The 21,855-nt window shown below is 40.1% G+C and overlaps 1 protein-coding gene across 1 annotated transcript in view; it reads left to right on the top strand.

The window, feature by feature from the left end:
* Window positions 1-1,624: 1,624 nt before the first annotated feature.
* Window positions 1,625-21,855, top strand: part of foxp1b (forkhead box P1b) — a 151,759-nt gene continuing 131,528 nt past the window's right edge. Inside the window, 2 exon segments of the mRNA XM_038695446.1 lie at window positions 1,625-1,782; window positions 17,598-17,695. The gene's annotated coding sequence lies outside the window, so the exon portion shown is untranslated.

The following is a 21,855-nucleotide window of genomic DNA, read 5'->3' as shown; positions in this document are numbered from 1 at the left end:
GACTGTGATTTGGGATTCCTGTAAGAATTTGTGTTTGGTGCCAGTCACTGAGCAGTTACAGTAGCTCATGTGTAACCCAATCTGGATAAAACATAGAATATAATAGGCTATGTTGAAAGATATCAATAAACTTTGAAGGTACATTAAAAAAAAAATAATAATAAAGGGGGTTGTGATTGTTAATGCTATGCTCTGAAAAGTTTCCAAGCATTGTTTTTTTTTTTATTTGCAGCTCAGTCTGTAATTCATTTTGATTTTGAACATTCCTACATACCTCAGGCCAACACAGCCACGCATCGAAGTTGTATGGATCCTACAGAAAACTAAAATAGTATAGGGACACAATAGAGGATTAAGAATATGAAGTAAAATCAACTCGCATGCCTCATTTTTCCTGTGACAGGGCATGGTCAGAGGGTGGCGCTCTCTACTAAGAAACAGACTTAATGAAGAGGGTTCACCAGCAGCATTCCACCCAGATGCAGCCATGATAAATGTAATGTAGTTCATAGCGAAATGAGCTGTGCTTTTCAGACCTTGATCAAGGGCAAAAAAAATTAAATATTTTCTCTTGAGGTTAAATTAATGTTGCTTTACAATGCGTGTTAACTGGACTGTTGAACTGGCCCATGATAATTCTCATCTTCAGGGGCAAGTAACAGATTTTAATCACTGTCATACTGTTGTTGCAGTTCTTGTGACTGTCATATTGAGGGAAACTGTTTAGGGGTGAGCAAAACATTTCAACCACAAAGCAAATATGCCATGCAGGCAGAGATTCTTAAGATTTAAGTATTCTTAACTTTGTTGAAATTTAGATGCAGTTATGTCCCCCTTCAAAATATTATGAAGAATTGGCCCCACATGTTAGAAAATATAACCACACCAAACTTACCAAAGATGCACAGTGGTTATCTACACTGTCATTTTCAAAACCATAACACCACCGCACAATCAATAGTTAAAACTCCTCTCAGCAGATATTAAAACATCTTTGATGATTATGTCAAAGCCTTTCTTTTGTTCCTTTTTTTTTTTGCAGTGAGGTTCTGGAACAGTTATGATGAACCTCAGATCAAAAAAGAAGAAAAAAGACAGGAGAATTTTCTGAAATAATAGAAGTTAATTCTGCCTCAGCTGTAATTAGTCAGCTTAGACATTTTAGCTTTTCTGACAGCCCCCTCTCTCCTGTCACACTTTCAGCTAAAACTAATGCATATCATTACATTTCCCCATAGAAAGGACCTGCTAAGTGCTACTAAGTGCTACTGAATTGTACTTCTGACTGTGATGTTTCTATGAAGGATCTGCGATGCGATGAACGTTGTTTACCCAGTAAGCAGGTGGATATGACGTCACGGACTTGGAACATCAAAACAAAAACACCAAATCCGCGATTCTTCCTTTTTTCCTCCTTCTTTTTCTCGGCGTGTTAAAATCTAATAACAACATTAAGAAAGGAGCGTGTGCCTTTCCCTACCAGGCGGACTGGGAGGCAGCGAGTGTGAAACTCTACATTTCGCTTTTTTTCGACGCCCTCGGTAAGATTATCTTTTTCTCCTTGTAGTTAAGTTAGTTAGTTAGTCCCCCCCCCCCCCTTCCTCCACCTCGACACCAACACCGAGGCGGGCGGAGTAATATATTGTTGGTGTTTACGGTGTGATTTGTTGTCGCACGCGTTCTCGGTACACAAGCTCGCGTGCACGGGTTCGTTATCTCATGCTAGCAAATCGGCACCCTCCGCGTGCGCCTGTTAGCTGCTGTAAAGCGTTTTCCAGTCTGGTAAGTTTCACTATTATCATGATGTTAACGTTAGCCTTGCTGTTTCGTGTCTTGATACCTGCTGCCGCTTCTGCACTCAAATAGGTACACAAACACGGAGTTTGCCTTCGTTTCTTCTGCTGTTTTCTAGAATTGTTACAATTAGCGGAATAAACAAATAAACAAACACCTGTATTATTATCATGTTGGCGGATTTGGTAGCGCTGTTTAATATCTCCGTAACGAGCAGCTGTTACAGCTGTGTTTTTGGTAACTACTACGTGTTGTGTCCTCTACTTTCTTTTGGAAAGTTGGGTTTCTAACTTAGTTGAGGCTACTCGCGAGATCCCGGGGGAAACGCGTCTTTATAACCTAAGCTGGGTATAAAGTGCTGGTTACCGATAGCCGTTAACAGCCCGCAGTTACAACGTTACATGTGAGGGATAGAGCCGTAAAAGTTTTTATCTTCACACGGTGAAAGGGAAGTTTGAGTGCCGTGATTTCTTTGGAGTAAGACCAGGGAAGGAGCTTTTCCCCACGTGCTAGCTGTCCTCCAAACTCCGCAAGCCCGGAGGAAGACATCACAACTGCGCTAAACTAGAGATATTAACACTGTAATAGTCTATAGCTTCAGTTTAACAGGTCGACTTTTATTTGGCATCATTTGCGTTATTCTAGGCTGTTGTTTTGGCGTGGCTTGTCTGCTCAGCGATAAGGCTGTAACACAATAACGTTACGTTTAAAGCGGATATTCACCTCATGGTTAACTTTTCATTAGCACAAAGGATTTAGTGAATTCGTTTTTAATTATAGCGGTGACGATTTAAAGTCACACCTCAACATTCAACGTTGTTGGCATGGTTTAACTGTATTGCTCAAAGTTTGAACAGAGTGGTTTTATTGAGTCAGATACAGATACAGTTGGCCGTTTTCTTAACTGTAAATACGCTGAAGTGTCAGAGCACTTTCTCGTCGCTTATGGAAAGAAAGAGTTTAAATGTTGTTCAATTAACAGTCACCTGTTGTTGCTATAGTGGGTAAGGGGAGTAAATAGTTTTTTGGACTAACGTTACTTATCCTAATAAATTGTCCAAAGGAATTTACTTGAACAACCATATTTTATATTGTAGAAATACATTAAAAACAACACAATCAAGCAATTATATATAAGCAACTTATATTCAAAATATTTTTGATTTATTTCTGTTTTAATTAACATTTTAAAACAGTGGTATTACAGACAAATGCACACCAGTAACCAATATGATAATGAATTTTACTGTGCAGCTTATAAATGTACATGTACAATAAACAAATGTCTTGTGGAGGCAACTCACATTCCTGTTGATTTAGTACAGAATTAGTATTTTCAACAAAATACACAATTGTATATAAAAAAAGATTATGTATATCTATTGAGAGTGAACTGAATGCGTAGAATAATGGAATATCACCCTAATATTTTATACAGTAAGTCGGCATCTGGCAACAGCAGGACTAAAACCATCTGAACATTTACAAAAGGAAAACTGCAGCTTTAACAACTATTGCTGGCAGTGCTCCCTCCTTCTTGGTCTTTGGATTAGTCATTGTCTGAGGGGAAAAAAACACTTTTTTGTAGGAGAAGTAAAGTAAACAGCCTCCAACAAGCGAACCTTGACAACCCAGATTAAGGAAAACATTGGAGATCAAACAGTGCTGCTGCTGGGCTGTTGTCATGAGCTGCCTGAGAGAGAGCTGCAGACTATTTGAACAGGCACTGGGGTTTGTGTGCTCACTTATGCAGAAATGGACCTTCGCAAATGCTGACCCAGGTTTTAAAACGCAGGATGAACTTTCTTTGCGACTTTTCCCGGCCTGCTGTTTGACGTGGTTGTTACACACAGACATTCAGACTTCTGCTGTTTCTGATGGGAACAACCTAACGCCGTCCCCTGCGTCTGCTTCTACAAACAAAAATGACTTTACTTTCTCAGCCCCACACTACAGCTGAATAAATTGAGTTGTAAAGTGAAAAAGCTTGAAATTTGAGGAAGAGCAGCTGTATGCATTGTAATGATGCAAGATCCTCAACACACCAATCTGGGTTTTTGTATTATTTGGAAAGCCCTTGTTTCTAGTTTGGCCTCTTCAGGCAGGGGGCTAAGGCTCTTCTTTGTAGAGAGTTGAGGTTGAACTGCTAAGATCAGTCACTCATGCATTCAGTGTGGGGACTCCCATCCCTGAGTGGAGCGGCCCTCTCTTTCATCTGACGGCTCAGTATTTGTGAACACACATCGAAATGTGCTGGGTACGAAGGGGCTGTAAACTGACAGTGCACCCTTGCTTGCAGCTGAATGATAAGGAGAGTTCTTTTCGGTCCAGTGTGGGAATAAGGTTCTGCATTTGCCGTATTGTTTCTATCAGATTTATTTGCCGGCATCATTTGATTTCAGATGCAAGACGCCCTCAAACCAGTCGCTTGAAACATTTTTTTGCACAAAGCAAGACAAGTGACAGATGAATAAAGGGAATTTTCTGGTAAATGAATTTGTCATGTGATTTTTGCATGTTTGATTCACACAACACAAAGGGGGAAGAGTACAGTGTGCTCATTAGTGCTGTATTACATGAATGGAAGTGATAACAAAGGAAAGGAGAACAATATTTCCAGGGTAAAGGTTAGAGTGTCCCGGCCCCTGTGGTGTGCCCGGGCAGACGGTTCTCCATGCCAGGGAATGCGATTGGTCACTGAGTGGACAGCTTCAGGTGTGCTTTGAGCAGCTTCTCAGTCTCTATGGAGACTGCAAAATGCTTCAGGATGGCCATTAACTCATGCAGCCATTAATTACTGTCTGCTACTGTCATCTATCCTTAATAAAGGGATAATAAAGGATGCTGACAAAAAATGTGATCCGTCTGCATGGAAGGAGAGAGAGCATGCAACTGCAATCAATTATCTTGAGTTACAAAATGAATTTACTATTGGTGTTGCAAGAATTTAGTACAACATTGGGATACAGATTGTCCATTGTTGGAAAACATCAAAGTATCCTAAACATTTCGTTTTATCAAGTCAAGGTATTGGTGTGTTGGTTTCAGATAAAAGTAGTGTTGTTATCTTAATAAATAATGGGTCTGTTGTGCATGCAGTGTCTGTTACGTTTGAGTTAGGCTAGATGGGCTGCATAACATTTTGCAACAGTATATCAAGAAGCTATGTTGTAGTGGTACCAGAAAAAATACTTTTCTCAGTCCCAGAGTAATATCAACATATTGTAGCGTGGATTTTAGCATGTAGCTGATGGACTCTTTTCAAACAAGATAAAGAGGACTTGGAATAAAAGAAAAAAACATTAAGGGGTGTTGACATTTCACTGTGGTGTGGTTTGCGTTGAGATTTGACACCTTTATTAGGGTAGTAATAAAGAGTGTAGTGAAACTCTGAACCTATTCAAGATGTTTACATTTGGTTTGTTGCACCTTTGTTCACATATTATTTAAAGAAGCAACACTTTGTCAATTCAGAAAATAATTAGATAATTATGTGTACTGTGTCGCTGGTAGACTCAGTGGAAGTCTTATTTGTTTCTTATTTTTGTTCCTCATATACTTTATTTAATACCAAGTGGTTGTTCTTTTTTAGGCACACAATTCCCTGTTCTCATTTTGAGTGTGTGCAAGAGCCTCTTAAAATGTAATAACTTAACATCAGTTTAAAGTTTCCTTGATAGCTCAGTACTTGTCTGTTTTGGGAATGATGCAGGTAAGCTACAAACATTTTCATCCAGACCTCAGGGGCTAAACCATATGCTACAAGCTGTGCTCGGCTGCCAGGCGAAACCTCAGCACCTGTTTCTCTCAGCTGTCCGTTCTGTGTGTTTATGACGTGGCGTTCATTTTTAGCATTTTTTTTTTTTTTTTATCAAACAGGCGTTGATGAATGTTTCCACTGAGAAGGTTTGGTTATTACTCTGACATAACCTGACATGCTCACATGTTGTTTTGTTTGTCATTCCAGGTGGTACTGCTGCCCCAGAATGACAAACTGTTTGTGATCCTTCTTTATGTTCAAACGTTTTTGTTTGAAACTTTATGTTCATTTGCATCCCGCCACTCCAAAAAGATGTCTCTCGCTTTCGTTTGTTGTCTACACTAAAACTTTAATAAGTCATTTTGCTTTCTATCAATTTTAGAAAAGTCAGAACATGAGAAAAATGTGGCGACAGTTGAGTTCATGGAGCAGCTAATGTTGGGTTATGGCTGTTCCCAAATTCATGCTGAAGAAGTGGCCTAACTGATGGCATGTGATATAGACATGGTGACTTGAGAGTGTAAGAAGAAGCACCACTTTAAAGTTGAAAGGTTCAACTAATTTCTATTGATATTTTGATGACAAGTGGTGTGGTTTGACACTTTTTTGCAGCTTTCTAGCGGTGTTCTTTTTCTGTTCAGCTGTGGTGGCTGCTCATGCTATCTCACAGGTTCTTCTGTTTATGCCAAACAAACTGGATGTTCCTGCTGCTGGAAATATATAAGCTTTAACTTGCACCAACGTTTTTAGATCTTAAGGCCTGTCCAAAACTGGATGCTTATAGCTGAAAAAAAAAAAAGCTTTGATAATGTGGCTATAGGTTAAATCATTATTATGCTATATCTATGTGAGAATGAGAGGAGCAAAACAGACATTTACTAATGTGAAAATGTCAGACTGTTACTTAGACCCTGTTAACTGTAGTAGGCAGCGTAATGTTAAAATAAGATTGCAGGAGCACATCTTTAAGGGCCTCATCCTTGACTTCTTGGCTGTGTTTTCAGTTGGCAGCCCCAGCCTAATAAGAAACATAACATGGCAGGGCCTGCTCTTCCATCATCATTGCTGGGTGGAAAGTTGGTGTGCTTTGATCATGTCTTTTGGGCGCATCACTCCGGCTTAGCCTGCTGCTCGCTATGTGATAAGCCATCAGAGTACTCAGATCTAAGCCGGCAGCTCCGTAGGCTTGAGGAGAGACAGGAGAGAGTAATGGAGATGAGGACAGAGCAGCAATGCAAATTTTGTTGACAGACTGTTACTGCAGCTGTTCTCTTTGCCTTTGAATTCAACAATGTTACTGTCCATCTTCACTCATCTATGAAGAAAAGGCTATGTTTCATTTATAAGTCCTTTCTTTGTGGAACAGCACTGTTCCCATGTCGTATATTTTGCCCTCTTCGCAATTAAAACACCTTTAATTAGGCGCGCGTAGTAATTGCCTCAAAAACACATGTGATTTAATTATTTCACAAACTGTTATGTTCAGATGTACTCAACCCAACTGCGGTTATCTGATACAAGTTCACTTTGAAGTTGAATGCTCCGTTTTAACACTGTTTTCTTCTGTTTGTACATAAAACATAATTTTGAACCCCCCATTATAAAAGGGTGCTCCTAATTGACGGGTTGTTGCTTGTTTATTTGATATATATTTACCAGCTGGGTGGTAATTGGGGAGCAGTAATTACCCAAGATGCAGTGCAGCGCTTCGGCAGAGGTGCTACTGCACTGATGAGTCTGGAGCACAGATGAAAGTATGCAGGTTACTATTATCATCCTAGCAGGCTGTTTAAATACTTGACCGCGGAGAGCAGAGATGGCTAATTGGGCCCGTGTCCCTTATATAGTCTCATTGTTTACTGTGATGATGTACAGTGTGAGATCAAAAGCGTGATACTTTATCTGTGTGCTTTTTTTTTTGGGTACAATAGTTACCAGTATACCTGTTAATAGCAACAATAAAAGGCCAGTGGATGTAAGGGCCTCATGGATTTGGAGTCCCTCCTGATGATGTAGTTCCTTCACTGATAATGGCCTTGTTAACTGAGATTCATTACCTCTTCATTCAGAGTCCCCTGGTTATTGAGGGAGAGTGTTCTCAAACTACTGGGTTTGCCACGGTGAAGTCATACTGATGTGGTTTTGTGAGCTATTCATGGAAGGTGGTGACGGTATCTTCCCTGACTCCTGATGATTCAGTTGACCTGAGACTGGGGCGGTGGGGGTGGTATTTGACTTTGTTTGCTACTCAATTCCACTTTCACACCAACTCTCGCTTTCTCTCTCTCGCTCTCCAATTCACTCCCTCAGACACACAGAAATGCACACCTTGTTTGTGTGCACGCTGCTGTTGTTAGATAGCCCGCTCTCCCAGTAGATCTTCAGACGTTGTTGTTGTTTGCCTGTGATGGTTGGAGTGTGTGACTTGCATTTGCCCGGACTCCTTGGAGGGAGTTTGTTTTTGTTCTCAGTGTTGTAAACAGGGTGGGGCTTCATTCCCAAACCACTCCGTTGGAGATGGTTATTTTCACAGGAGTTATTTTTTTGTTTATCATTTTGGTCAATAGATTAGCCTGGGATGGAATTATGTGCTGAAGCAGACAGTGTGGCTAACCGTTTGCTGACTAGATAAACCCTTGTTGTTTTTGTGATTAAATTAGCACTTAGATATGGTTTTGTTGATACCAAATTTCATTGGGCTGGGTGAAAATTCAGTAATAGAATTTATTGTCTTTCTGTATGATTAGACCAAAATTCTAAATAAATTCTTGTACAAAAAATGTAATATGTCAGTGTTAAATATTGTGAAGATATATTTTTAATTGCAGAATTTTGTTTTAGGAAACACTTTCTTTTTTCAAATATTGTAAAAAAAAATAACAAAACAGTATACATCTTTTCCATTTCTTATAACCCTAGATTGGCAATATATTTTCATTTTGTGAGTGGTTAAAATTGAAAGGAAGATTTCCATTTATAACTAACCAAATAAGATTCCATTTGGTATGTTCAGTGAAGCCTTTACTCAGGTCATGGCAGAATTTTTGAACGACTCAAAAGAGTCTTTGCCAGAGGAAACACATGCCAAAAGGTCACAATGAAATCCCAGCCCAGTTTTCAAAACAACATTTTTGTTTATTGTAGCCAGTTGGCTGAACATATCCCTGGCTAGGACTTGCAACGGATGGGGATTGTCCTTCTCCAGCCCAGTAGAAAGCGAACTAGTTGAAATTTGGTATAAAAAGCCAAGCCTGATGATGGGACTGAAGATTTTTTAAGTAATATTTAGACAGTATTTGGATGTATATAGACTTGCAGCATGTGCAGTATTTGAAGCTAATGTTTATCAAGTAAGTGTAAAGACGAGATCCACACAGAGATCCTTGTCAGGTATGATACATCTGTGGCTTTCACAGGGTGGCTCAGCATCAGAGGCTGCGGATGTGTGTAAAGTCCCTTTTAGACGGGAGGCGACAGCCGCAGTGGCTGCCGCTGATCCTGCAAAGGTCTCACCAGAATCATACAGCAGTGTGCATAGCAGTCTGACATGCAGCAAGAAATGGAGGAAAATCTGGGTTTGGGAGTGGGAAACCCATCCTCCTTCTGTCCCACTACCACAAAGTTACTGTCAGGGTCCCGTTGCAGTCAACACAGGGAAGTGAAGCAGCTGAATAGGCTACTCAATGAAATGAAATGAATGGTTAGGGATCCATCATAGCTGTCAGTTCATTTTAAATGCGGTTTGAATGATTATAGGATCAGCAGCATTTTGTGTAATAACCTAGTGCTGGTAGTATTACTCTGTTTCTTAAGACCAATGTGCTTTACCTCTTGACAGTAAGCATGCACACACACACCAGTCGTTAGGTGACATAACGGCAGACAGTAAGAAAAGGCACATGTGTAAAACTTGATGTCTAAAAAAAACAAGCGTCACTGCGGGGAGGAACAAGCAAAAAGTTAATGTTGTGCAGACTTTTTGGAGGTCACAGGTGAGTTTTTCTACAAGAGCCCACACACATAGGCTCTTGAACGTTCTTTTCATAAACCATTTGCAGTTGATCTGAGTGAGTTAATGCCGACTTAGCTTCGTGACCCTGACACTGCCCGGCTTTCTTGCGAATGGGTGAGCACATGTTCATATTAGGGATGAAAAATTTGTTGATTGTTATTGCTGCTTGCAAGACATTTATCCAAGTGACTACGCAAGTCTAAATAAAGACCAAGATAAAGTAAGAGAACAATAGAAAGAGTGGATGTGTGGGCAAGCCGGAGAGAGAGAAACTGAACTGGAACTGAAACTTTATTTGGTACTTATTCTGTTCCAGTACTATAGTAAAAAGCATGAGAAAAAAATCAGATTCTCTACGTTAGCTCTGATGTGAATAGAACGTCAGTTGCTGATATGAGTCTCTGATTAACCTGTGATAGCGGTGGCTTGTGTATTAGTCAAACACGGGTAGAAAACGTGAGTGTTACACCACATCAGATATGGGGTTTGGCTATTAAAAAAGGGACCCAGATTTGTTTGACATTCTATTTATTCACTTATTTAAATTTAATATAGATTTTAGATTTCAGTTTGCTGCGGGAAAAGCTTTTCAAATGTTTTATTGTGAACGTGTTTTGACAATATTTGAAAATATTTTAATTGCAATCTTTTGTTAAAACTGTCCTTGTAACTTAATCACGAGAGCTTTTTCATTCCCACCACAGCATATTCTATTTGAATATTTTTTTTTTAGACGACATGAACGATCACTTTGCCTTGAAAGGATTCACATTATTTCAATGTTTTCCCACATCATGAACATGGTCTACAATTGGGCCTTCTGCATCGTGCATACATGTTCCAGAGTTGATTTCCTCCCAGCTTGCTACCGTTAACCATTTACTATTTACTGTTTACAGCCTTTTGTTGGAAATTTACAGCACCTGTTGTAAATGCTGCAAAAATGGTGTGGTTGAAGCAATCAGTTATTGGATAGTTTTATAAAAGCCTTTTCATGTAGTGTATACGGAGTGCATGATGTACAGGCTTTTAATGTGTTGACCAATCAATTCCTCACACTGAAAACAACTCACAGTTAGAAATAAGTAAATCAGTCTTTTCATATCCTACTACAGAGAGGTCTTGGGCCAGGATTCTGAGTGCATTTCTGTGTACTTTATACACAATTGTATGCAGTGACTGAAGGGCTAATTCAAAGAATTTTAATCACTCCGACCAGCCCTCTTGCAGTGTCATCTTTTTTGAAAATTCCCCATAAAATGAATAGATGAGCGGCCTCCTTTTAGAGCATAATGGCTACATTAGAATATGAGATGGATGAAAATTCTCTGTCCTTCATGCACTCTTTCTCTTTCACTCAGTCGCTCTGATCTCTTTTATCAATAGTAGTCCCGTGTAAAATACCTTGCAGGCCACAGTGAAGTGTTCAGTTGAACCTCACATAGACAGAGGAATGGAAAAAGCAGAGGTGAGAACAATTTGAGCAGTAAATTGTAGAGTAGCTGGTGCAGGATCGACTGTTTCAGAACCAGCTTAGCTAATGTATGATTTCATGCTGTGGAACCAATAACAGATTTGTTTTGCTTGTGTTTAAGTTTCTCCACCTTCATTGATTGCAATGCCACACCCTCCTACCAGATTCACAGTTACAGCTCTTTTTTCCACCAAGTGAGATCATGCCATTGAAGGCTGTGTGTTGTTCTCATCAGGGCCAACCGCATAGTGCCAGTCAATATGTAAACAATGGTGGAGACAGTTTCTCATTGCTTAACTGACATTTCTCATTCCTTGGCTGATGAGTGTTTTCAGGTTGCACTGTACTTACAGCAGTCTCAATAATTCACTCTGTGAACTTTGTTCACCACTGCCATATACTGTATATGCTAATACTGTAGGCTATTCAAGGCCACTCACTTCTTGTTTGGACTCTGATCTATAAATAAGCAAATATATTCCACATCATCTGACCAGACTTGGAAAAACAAGTTAATATCTGTATGGAGGTGATCACTATGGAAGCCCAAAGAGGGCTATATTAAAATGATAATGTAAACTTGAAAATGAAAATGTAATTCCACAATAACATCATAATTTTCCACATATTTATGCGTTATTTGAGTAAAAATTTAAATGCAATAATCCTATTTGCATTTTCATGCCATTCATCTGAACATTGAAACACTTAACATTGTCCACTGTTGGAGGAGCAGCGCTACAGACTTTGGCATCATGCAATGACCGCGAAAATGAAGTTCTGGTAGGTAGCCTATGGTGTCCTGTCTACAGAGAATGATTGACGTAAGGAAGTTGTTTAGCTCTCCAATTTAGCAAGTATTTTTGTAAATATTCACACAGGTAATTTATAAAACAACATGAGATAACATAAATAACATACAATTGCTGCTTTGAAATATAAGCTGAAATGGTTTAGTAAGAGTTAACAGGATGAAAATACACACCATAAGTCAACTGTAGTACCAACTATGGGGCATTTTTTTGTGTAATATTCAGCATTAAGTTTACTGTTCACTGGCAATATAATAGGATGACAGTCATCAACTTTCAGCGTTTTTTTGTCTGTCCCTGTTTTTTATTTCCTCTGTTCGAAAATAAAGTAGAATTGCCATAAAATGACAAAATCAAGTTATATATCACTAAATCTACTAGATGACTGCCTTTTTCCTTTTATGGCCCATCAGATACAGAATTTGGTCAGTGGCAACTGACTCACAGTGGAACTGAACTGAACTCTTTTTTTAAGACAAAGACGCCTGGCACTGAGGTTACAGGAGGCAAATATTTTCCTTGCTTTCATGTTCTGGAAATGAAACCATAGATATTTTTCTCCACTTGTGCTAATGTAAATGATTTGCATGGAGTTTGTCCCTGCTGATTAAGGCTGTTTGGACTGTTCTTCTTTGGAACCGTGCCAATTGAATTTTCTGCCTTCTAACGTGCTTGGAGAGTGGGGAATATGGTTCTCATTGGGCCTGAGGCTTGATCTCCTTCTTGCCTCCCCCAATCCTTTCACATCACTCTGACAATTAGTGAGCTCGACCATCCCCAAATGACACACGTAATTAAAGAGTTGGCATTATAATTACAATGTGTTTATTGTCTGTTTATGGGTTTTGTGCAGTGCATAACGCACTGGGAGATTTCTTTGGTGTAAATGGATTGAGGGCTGTTATTATACTTGGTGGTAAATGCGATTTCATGTGGTTAACATCTCGATATCTCCTTTATCAGCGCTTTGACAGTTGCTCTTTTTGTCGCACATACATCGCAGTTTGGCTGACAGCAGAAACTGGCACCCGAAAAAACCCCCAAATTATTTAGTCATGGGCTTTTAACGGGCACAACGGTAAATGCATGTTAAGTAAATGATGCAATTTATTCCCTTCTCCTCACTGCCAGGCTGACTGCCACGGGACTTCTGCCAGCTTTAAATAAGTGGTACCCAGATGGTATTCACATGATGCCCACTTGGTTACAAAATGGTCCTGGGGAATAAAGCTGACTGCCACAACAACCAGTGGGTCAGCCGGTGAGCCTGTTGCCTAATGTTGTGTCACTTTGCTGAATTCTTTGGGAATGTTGTATCTCAGGGGGTCCGAGATTAAATGGAAAAGAGCCTCGTTAATGAGGAGGGTGGGATAGAGAGATAGGGGAGAGAGATTCTCTGCTGGAGTTAGGCCTAGTTTTTGAGCTTTGCCTCTGGAGTGATATACGTTGGTCAACAAAGTGATTTCTTTACCATCTTATCTTAACAAAGGCAAAGTCTCTTTTCTTCTCTGCCTTCTCTCCCTGCGTCTTGCAGTCTGCCTCCTGCTCTGCAGCTGTGCTGGTCTCTGGGCTGGCTGTCTCCTGGAGAAGTGGTGAACTGTATCATCTCCAGCCACTAACAACCAGCAGCTGCAGCACCGGCCACCGCTGCAGATCGAGGGACAATGTGAAACTGATTTAGTAAACGCAGAGAAACAAATAAACAAAGCCCCTGAAAAACAAAGGAAACAATACCACAAACAACACACAGCTTATGCAAATGCTGGGGAAATGTGTTCGATCGATAAGCCCTATTTGTGTACGAAGAGACTATAGGACAAGAGTGACCATTTGCACATTACTACGCTTGCTATTTTATCCGCAGTAGCTACTCTAAAACATCTGTTTAGTTTTTTTCTTCCACAGTAAATGTAAACCCACACACATTATGAAACACGCTAGTTTTTTGAAGAGTTGTGACACGACGCTGAACTGGGGAGGGTGCTCGTTGCTGTCTACACATAAGTTGCCAGATGTTTCGAGGCAACGTATTGGTCATTGTGGTGGGAGAGGGGTCAAACTGTCAGTAGGTTAAAGGTTGTACAGCATAAAAACAAAACTGCAGCACCCACACAGTTAATTAGAGATGAGAGATTTATTGTGGGATGGTACATTTATGTCACTATGTGAAGTTGTTTTAGTTTTTGTCTTGTGTTGCTGCTGCTGTTGTGATCGTAAAATGTGTCTGTTGCAAGACACGGCAATTTCTTGCGATATTTGTTTTTTCCATGAATGAAAAATGAAATCTTAACAGCTCGTCCCATTGTTTAGCTTTTTCTCCCAGTCACCTTGTAATTGTTTCTGTGTCATAAGCAGCTATTAGTGTTGCTAGAAAATGGTAATGCTTTGAGAGACTCATCTCTCCCAGAGAATGGCTCTCTATCACACTCTCACATTCTTTTAAAAGGGAAAAGGAAGATGAATTTTGCCCATAAAGGCTGTATCACAAGGGCTTTTTATCCTAAATGGCTCTGGGGATTGTTATCTGTGGGAAGTGTGTCCTGCCTCCGTCGTGTTCAATCAAGTGTCCACTTAGCTGTGACTGGGAGTAATTGTTCCCAAGTGGGCCACACACTGACCTGTTAATGTCTGCTTTGACCCTCTAACCTTGTCAGCACGTCTTGGGGAGGAGTTTAAATCATGTGCATCTCCTCCGCATCTTTACGCTACCGGGTCAAGTGGGCGTCGGCCCTGAAAGACCACTCTCTTGTAATTGTCCCCAGCAGCATGGGTCACCCATGGGTGTTCTCAAAGATTGGCTCTTATTATATGCGGTACTGGGAGTGGTGTGACTTAATGGGTCAAGCTATTGATCTGATACAGCACCAGTGTCCACCAGTGCGGTCACAGTCTGCAATACCTGGTCACTGGCTGGACTTGCAGATCCATGTCTCCAACTATATGGGTGCTGGTCTTTTGTGAATAGCATCTCTTGTTTATGCATGGCTTAATTGTGCCCTTCTCTATTTTCACTCTGAGATTTACTTCTTTTTCACAATTTGACTTGATGTTGTCCATTGTAATTTGTGGCGTAACATGACAACACAAAACAGATGAATGGCACCATTCATATATCCGCAGCATTGATGCCCATCAATAAAGGGCCACATACATACTTGATATGATAACTGTCTGACACATAGTCAGTGCCAAATCTTATTTTGTTTTAAGTTGGTGAGAACACGTCTGACTTGCATCCTTGTAGATGTTGCTTTCAGATTTGACTTCAGCTCTTATGTACTATCAAACATCCTTGGCAACACCAAGTTATAGAAGAAGAGATGCCAAGAGATAATTAGGGTGCTGCAGAAGTGTACCTTTTGAATCAGGATTGTAATGTGAAATAGAATAAAGGTCTTACAAGCCCATAAACTTCTGGATGCACTCAGTCCCAGACACATATGCTTATAAGACAGGCAAAGGTGGGTTAGGTGCTGAAGGGGATTAAAAATCAATGCTTTGCATCTAAATTCATTTTCAGTCAATGTCAAACTTGCTCAGTTGTAATCTATAGTTAGACTTCCTTGACTGATTGATACAGAGCCATTGTTTGGCTCTGATTTGACTGTCATGGAGTGTGTCAGGAGGGAGAGAGCTTAAGGAGGGGAAAACGACAGTGACACTATACAACAAAGGTTGTGTTTTCAAACGTGCAGCAGGTGGCCTGTACTGATTTATGTAAAAAAAAAAAAACATCATTTGGCACCTGACGGACCAATTTCTGACCCTTCTCATTCTCCGCAATGCGGATGGACAGCTTCAAATGCCTTTCTGGTTTGCCTGGAAACTCACAAATGAGTGGCAATTAACACACACGCTGCAAAGTGGCTAGATGTGGAGTTTCTTCATAAACTTACATAGTTTGTATTTTCAGTGAAAAGGGGGGGATTACAAACACATGTTTCCAGAGAAGGAGTGAGTTGAGTGTTGAGCAGCTGGCATGCAAAATGCCACAAAGTGAGAATGCTTTACAGTTGGTGTTGAACCTTATGTTGGCATCTTAGCATGCAGTATATGGGTTGTTGAGTCTTTTTTATGCACAGCTGACACAATAAGATGTCATCCACTTAGCTGTCCCCTTTATCGTATGCCCTCCCATGCTATTTTACATGAATCCCATCCTCGTTGAATCTTCTTATCAAGTATTTTCCTAAGCTTGAGTAAGTTGTATGTGACAGACATGGCATTATTATTGACATCTTGAAACGTCGGCTGAAGTCGCTGAATGCCCTCTGTCGTTGATCTCAATGCTCTTTTTTGACGGGCATAGAGAAACAATAGCGCAACCATAAATCCATGGAGGGAAGCTGTCTGTTGGGATCAACAGAATTTTTGGGAGTAATGACAGAGATGCAACCGAGCAATCAGAAGGGTCTAATCTGGGTCCGATGGCAGGCCCAGGAATGTGGACTGGCTGTGGAAACAACGGCTGCACTAATGGGGTTAGTTGAATTCCACACTGGTGAATTATGAGAAGTTGGGACGTCGGGGCTAGGCTTTGTTGTGTCTGGTTGGAGAGCTACACTGCTACACACAGAAACAGAGTTATATATTTGGTTTTTGACACTTTCTCATGGAACAGGCCAATTAACTGGGAGCTGAATTGCCTTGCTGTGCGGCTGCAAACACAGCCACATTAAACAGCAAAGTGGCACACACATATATCATAGGGCAACAAGCAACACATGCAGCCATGACTCCTGTGACAGGGACAAAACCAGAAGCCATCCATTCTGCTGCCTCATTTGCATGATCTGAACTGTATCTGGAAGTCATTAGCATCTTTCCACTTGTTTATCTGGCCACAGATGAATGCATTTGAGCTTAACATCAAGTATTTGAATAAACAAAATGTCCAGCTTGTTTCAGATGTTTTTGTAGTGGTACACGTCATGCATCATGTATGTAAGAACATGTAATATTATAAATAATATTTTTTTTTAACAGAGGTGGAGACCACTGCAGGGTTTGTAGATCACTGTAAAGGCTTAACTGTGAATGCATTCTCCAGAGCACTCAGATGTGTAGCTTTGTAGTGTGTTGCAGTAGCTAAATTACCATTTGTAGTATACAGTAACTATCTCATCATGTTTATGTTGTTAGCTTGTTGTAATGACATTTTTTTATGTGTATCAGTAATGTATTTAAAATGAACTTACATATTTTTTCTTATTGGGGAACTTTGAATGCGTAAGAACAAATAAACACGATCTGTTTAATTACACTTCATTTACTTTACTGTCTATCGTATAAAAATGATTGAGAACACAAACAGCTATATCAAATTAATGCATCACAGTTTTTTATGTGGGTATTGCAAAAGTTAATTAAGGTCAACTTTGTGACATGTTTCCTGTTTTAAGGTGAGAAATGAACCACAGAAACCAGTTAATGTGATACAAACAGTTTTTCTAGTATTTTCATGTGTGTGTCCGTCATAGTTGCATATCTGCATGTTTTGATATGAAAGATAATTTTATATGCATGTAGGCCAGGAGGTGCCAAGAGGAATCAGTGTGTCATAACATATCAAATACTTGTGGCTGATGATCACTTTTACTTTTGCCTATTCTTATGTAATTTCTGTACATGTGGGCTCATTGGACCAGGTGAAGGGGCTTTCCCCACCTTTCACTTCCTGTTTGTAATAGTTGTATCTTTCCCCTTCCTTCCTTCTCTCTCTTTCTGTGTCTCTCGCTCTGTTAGTGCCCTCTGTGAAACCCCTGTGGTCCTGCCCCCAAGACTGTGAGCTGAATTCTGATTGGAGGAATGGAGTGCCAGTCTGTCCTGCACCAGTGATCAGGGTATGTGGCAGTCCTCCCACTCACCCCCTCTCTTATTTCACACAGTAATGTGTGTGCTGTTTGTCTGTGAAGTGACTCCAAACACTGTTAAGTCTGACTGTTAGGCTGTTTGAATCAGTCCATAATTAGCTTGAAGCAGATCTCAACAGATGTTTTCTAAGCATTTCATCAGTTTTATTGTTCAGCTGTTTAGGCCAGTGAGCATGGATATGAGTGATAAAGACACAAATTGTACAGATATGGGGCAGGCATTTTGGGGGAAATATCTTATTGTGATTTTACTGACCAATATTGCATTTTTTTTTTTTTGTATAAATCAAACTCCAGGACTGTTTTTGTGTAGACTGGTTCCAGGCCTATGAATCGCTGCCCACATGTCTGGATTTGCCAGTGATTTAAAAAGGTGAATGGCTGTTTCTTAGTTTTAAAAAGAGCCAATCAGATTTACTTCACAACCAGTAATCCTGGAGGTTCTGATTCAGAGCTTTTAACCTTAAGCAGGCAGAAGTGGAAAATTAGTTGTAAAAAATATTATAATGTTATAATGTATGTTATTTGCAACCAAGTAAAGCATTTCCAAAAAAATGTTTTCAATATTTTGTTTATTTCAGATTTTATGAGTTGTATCTCCCAGGAAACGTTGCCCTATTAATTCTGAATATAGATTTTAAAATGAAAAATCTGCACTTTCAGGTACTGTGGATTGCTCAAACATATACTGAACACCATAGTGACTCTTGAGGTACAAAGTGGCATTGCAGGCAAGTACAGACTAAAGTTAGCTGGTTAGCGTGCTACCTTTAGTAAATATTTCATAGTCACCATTCAATAAATTTGCATCATATTACATCAATATGTTATTACTTTCCAATTCTATTGATCTTGCAAGTTAATGCTTAGATGTTTTACACTATAATCATTATGGATTGCACCCTGGAACAAAATCTTGTCACATGGGGGTCCGTGGTCTAATTTGTGTTAGTTTGGGGGTCCCTGATGTGAAAAAGTTTGAGAACCACTGCTCTATCACTCTCATCCTCTCTCTCACTTCTATAACGTTAATCGCCTTTCTGCTGCCATAAAATGAGCTAACTGGGATGCCCTGCAGGACAAAATATGGTTATAGTGTCATAATCTTCATACCTGAACATGAACATATCTGTTTATTAGGGGTGTCAATGACCAGAGGCCCCACGATACGATATTACCACAATACTTTTGTCACGATACGATATTATTGCGATTTTATTTAACATATTGCGATATATTGCAATTCATTACCTTTTTCCCATCTTCAAATTGTGTCACCAAAGGAAAACCTTTTTTGTCATGGACTGAAAAAGCAATTGATTTTATTATTATAATACCAGAAAGGAAAATTCTATGTACTATTTATATAATAAAAGATTGATGCTTGACATCTGTGTCAATACAGTATTGCCACGGAAAATATCACGATACTATGCTGTATCGACCCCCCCCCCCCCCCCCCCCTTTGAATATCGCACATTAACCATTCCTTACCCATAATCTGGCAACATATCTTGTGGGATACCTACATTTAAAAAGTTGCTAAAAATGGAGTGAAATGGAGTGTTTCTGGACAAAACTTTCACCTCTTTACATTTCAAGATGTCAATAAATCAATTGTATTTTTAAGCAGAAGTTGTAAACATTCACTGGTTCCAGATTCTCAAATGTGGATATTTGTTTTGTTTTTTTTAGTGTTTCTGAGAGAAAACTGATGTCTTTGGGTTTTGCACTGTTGGTTGGACAACACAAGACATTTTAAGCCATTTCCTTGGGCTCAAGGCATTTTTCACTATTCATAGACATTTTGTAGACCAAACAATTAATCAATTAATTTGGAAAATAATTGGTAAATGAATTGATAATGAAAATATCCGCTGCAGCCTTAATAGGCATGTCATTTTGTTTGATCTTCGAGGTTTATGAATTTGAATATTACACCTATATTTGCCAACCTTTGCCAGTTGAAATTGTGTAGTAACAGTAATAGTAATATTAATAATAAATACAGCTAATTGCACCCCTGAAATCAATTAAATATTTGATATCTGTTAATACATTATACCCTCTACCTGAATGTTGCACCGTCAGCTGCTTTGTGTTCGTGACCCTCCTTTGTTTTTTAATATCTCTGGCGTACTGTCGTATTTCTGTCCCTCTGTTCACCTCTCTCGGCCCTGACAGCCCTGATTGGCTGAACACTTTCTGCACTATAGTTTGGCTTCTTGCCAGCCGTGCTGCCAGTGGCTGCGGTGCCCCCTGATCAGAAGAGAATGTGACATTTGTGCAGAGGTAATGGAATCTGCGTGCAATTAAATCTCTGACTGTGAAGAGGAGTCTATCTCATCCCTGCTCCCCCCAACTCCTGCCATTGCAAGCAGCAGGGGGGGTCAGGCACGATGATGAAACCTTTCCCAGCAGGCCCCTCTCCGCACTCTCTTTCCCAATCTCCATGTCAGGTTGTGTTTTTTAACTTTGCCGCACTAGCCCTGCCTCTATCTGGCAATTAATTACAGAAAACGTCCATTAGGAATCTCTCCAAATGTTGTGTAAGAATTAATATTCAATTATAAGAATTACATTACAGGGCTGCATCATTACAAATGCTTTAATGAATTCTGCTGCAGGTGACAGTTGTTATTTTGTGGTGACTGTTGTTTGGTGGTTAAGCATGTTTTGATGTATTTTTGCATGGGGAGTGGTAGAGAGGAAGAAAGTGAGGCAGAGGGCAGATTTATGCATGGTTGAGCAGAGGGTCATATCTCTCTATTTCTCTTTCTCTGCTGCCCTGCCACTACACTTAACGCCTCATTTGTGGGCTTTGTGGCCAATGGCTTGAGTCTGTGATCTGTTGCCATAAAAGGCAGCATTTTCCTCTCTGCTGATGGGGCACTTGCTTGTGGGTTAATACTAGACCCCCTCTACAGGCGGACTCATATCTAATGGATATGTGTATCCCCATCAGGATAGCTCATAAACATAAAACTCTCTGCTGCCATTGTACTTGGTGTAGCTGGTTGGGAAGGACAGAGCCACGCCATGCAAGCATTTCCCTTGAACTGGTGTAGGAGTAGTTCCTATCTGTGTTCTTTGTCCACACTGGGTGGACAGAGATGCAGGATATCCAGGTCAAGGTTTGGCTAAATCCTCCCTGTCGTTCACACCCTGTGTGGGTCTACCTAAATGGCACAATGTTAGTTCATACCTCTCTTCAGATCAGACACTGGACTCAATATGAATATTAAATTGGCAATGCATGTTCCAGTTCATTTAAACAATGAAAGATTACATTTAATTTTTCACAACGCTGCTGCCAAATGTCAGCTTTAATACGACTGTTTTTCTGTCACGTTCAACTCATTTTTTCACATTCAGCTTCCCCGGTAATGTATTTTGTCATGATGAATTATTAATGTCAGGGAGTGTTGTCTCAGAAAATAAGAGGGTCACTCTGTTTCTTCTTTGTTCTTCACCCAAGGGTTAATTTGAACCAACATTCAAATGAACCTCCCTATTTCCTCGCTGCACTATGGGTCGTAATGAAAACTGCTGGGTCTTAACTTTATTCACTAACGTCCTGCTGAACAAATACAACACTATTCCTCTTGGCTCTCTCTGTTTTCCTCTGTTGCAGATGGCTTTGCTGTGTTGCGTGATACACAGGAAAAGGCTTTGCTTGGGGAAGGCGAGAGAAAGAGGCTTACTCCATTAGTGTGATTCGAATGGTGAATTAGATCAGTCTGACAGATAGATGCGGAAAATTGTTTTAATTGTATAATTATCTGTGGCTAGCCACTTGTGCGGAAAAGTGCTGTGATGTTGTTGAAGGCCAGGGAAGAGCACATTTTGGCCTTTATGTGCTTATTTTGTCTTTGTACAGGAAATGAACAACAATTGGGGGTCCTGAGGATAAAATATAAACACACCCAAACTCGCAGACACTCACACTCCCCCTGGGCAGGTTGTGGCGTGCTCAGTGAGATGCTGCGTCTGGCCAGTGAGCCTTTTCCTCAGGCAAAGAGGAGGGCGCCTGTAACTGTCTGATCAAGATGGCACAACTTAACACAAATGTAACAGCTATGCAGAATGGCTCACTTAACACTGCTGGCGCTTTGAAGAGAATGAGAGGC

This window comes from Micropterus salmoides, unplaced genomic scaffold (genome assembly GCF_014851395.1).
Source record: "Micropterus salmoides isolate LMB-PRFRI ecotype aquatic unplaced genomic scaffold, ASM1485139v1 Ms_hic_scaffold_4, whole genome shotgun sequence".
NCBI lineage: Eukaryota > Metazoa > Chordata > Actinopteri > Centrarchiformes > Centrarchidae > Micropterus > Micropterus salmoides.
This window is presented reverse-complemented; position numbering and strand designations above follow the sequence as displayed.